The sequence below is a fragment of the Aplysia californica genome, unplaced genomic scaffold (genome assembly GCF_000002075.1).
Source record: "Aplysia californica isolate F4 #8 unplaced genomic scaffold, AplCal3.0 scaffold00070, whole genome shotgun sequence".
Classification (NCBI taxonomy): domain Eukaryota; kingdom Metazoa; phylum Mollusca; class Gastropoda; order Aplysiida; family Aplysiidae; genus Aplysia; species Aplysia californica.
In genome coordinates this window covers 1,375,019-1,376,653 of record NW_004797340.1, presented here as the reverse complement: position 1 = coordinate 1,376,653, position 1,635 = coordinate 1,375,019, and the positions used below count along the sequence as shown (strand labels likewise).

Genomic DNA, 1,635 nt, shown 5'->3' with positions numbered 1-1,635 from the left:
GCCGCAATCTCTCTCCCCCTTTACATTCTCACTTTTTATCGTTCTCTCTTTCTCTCTTCATCTCTCCCAAAAAACCTCCTCATTTCCCCATTCCCTAATTTATTTTCACCCGAAGAAACGATAAACCACAAGCGTGGCAGAGCCAAAACAAAACAGAATTCCCTCCTTTTGCCTATCTTGGGTACGACCTCCTCCCTCTGCTGCCTTCAAGTGGGCGGTCACAACAGGAGCCGCAGGAACCCCCAGCGTCTGGGCAATAAAATCCTGCCGATAGCGCCTGTTGGAGCCGATCCGTAACCCCGACAATTTCATTATTCAATATGGTGGTAGTTTTCCCCTTGCAGTTGCAGTGAGTGTGGCACTGAAGGCTGCCTGGTGGGATGTTGGTTTTCATAACGTCAGCGCAGATAGTGCTTTGTATAGCATGGCACATGCCGTACTTATGTACTTTACAGCTCTTTCACAATAATTCCGTCAAGTTGTTTCTGAGCCGAGCTTCAGAAGTAAAATCCATTTTCTTTCGTTTGAGTAAAAAGAAAAATGAGATAAGCATTTCGACACGGAAACTGGCCTTTTAGTGCCGGGAAGAAGCAAGTCAGACAGAAAAAAAAGATCGAAAGAAAAGAAAACCCCCTAAAAAATAATACCTATCCACCAAAGTCCATTTCCGATGTAAACCTAGATAAGGAAACCCAATCATTTACTCTCATTCGAAAGTGGAGAATATATCTTCCTGTTTAGTAATGTTCATACCTTTTTTTTTTCAGTAGACGAAAATTGGAATTTTCTTGGTAAAACGCTTCAGAAATATAATGGAAGAACTTGTGGGAAGTAGTTGGGGAGGGGGGGGGGAGGGGTAGTCAATGATTTGGGCACTCGTTATTTTTCAATTTAAAAGCTTGGAAGGAAACAACAAAAAAGAACGAACTGATATTATTGTTAGAAGCCCCTTGACGTCTTCTTTTTTATTGAAAAAGAAGAATGTTTGTATATGGAAACCTCCAGAAATTGATTTGGGCGATTGTGGAATAATAATCTTTAGCGTAATAACATGCTGTACTGAATCAATGAAGTGTGAGGCAGGCTGTCAGTTGTAAAAACGATTAGGAAGAAACATATGCAATTCCTAGGATCTTGAATTATCATAAAGATCTTGAACACCTTGTTCTTATTGAAAAAATAGAAGGCAAAAGAGACAGATGTCGACCAAGAATAACTCACTTGGAGAGTTTGAACAGATAGTTGAAAAGGATAGTATAGTTGTTTTTTTAGAGTCGGAGTAGAGAACTGTGTCACTAACCTTAACCTCTGATGTCTGTTTCAGATCTGGCACATGAAGAAGAAGAAGAAGATACCTCGTCAACTGATGTTTGTGTGATCTCGGGCACAAGGTAAGACACCAACGATTATTAAGTATCTGACCTGTGTTTGATGAAGCCGCGTGTGGTCTTTGCAATCCACAGTGGGCCCATTTACTTACTTACTTATGAATGAATGAATGGATGGATGAATGAATGAATGAAAGAATGAATGAATGAATAATATCGGGCATACAATTTTATACGCTTATCTTCTGGACAAGTCCACTGCCTACGTTCTCTTTCTCTCCCTCCCTCCCTCCCTCCCTCCCTCCCT

At 40.9% G+C, this 1,635-nt stretch overlaps 1 protein-coding gene across 2 annotated transcripts in view; it reads left to right on the top strand.

The window, feature by feature from the left end:
- The window catches only part of LOC101848808 (protein Wnt-11b-2), a 207,544-nt gene that overhangs the window by 84,890 nt on the left and 121,019 nt on the right, over window positions 1–1,635 (top strand). For both annotated transcript variants that reach the window (XM_013079991.2, XM_005093834.3), the window contains exon 2: window positions 1,325–1,391. The gene's annotated coding sequence lies outside the window, so the exon portion shown is untranslated. The remainder of the gene's footprint in view (window positions 1–1,324; window positions 1,392–1,635) is intronic.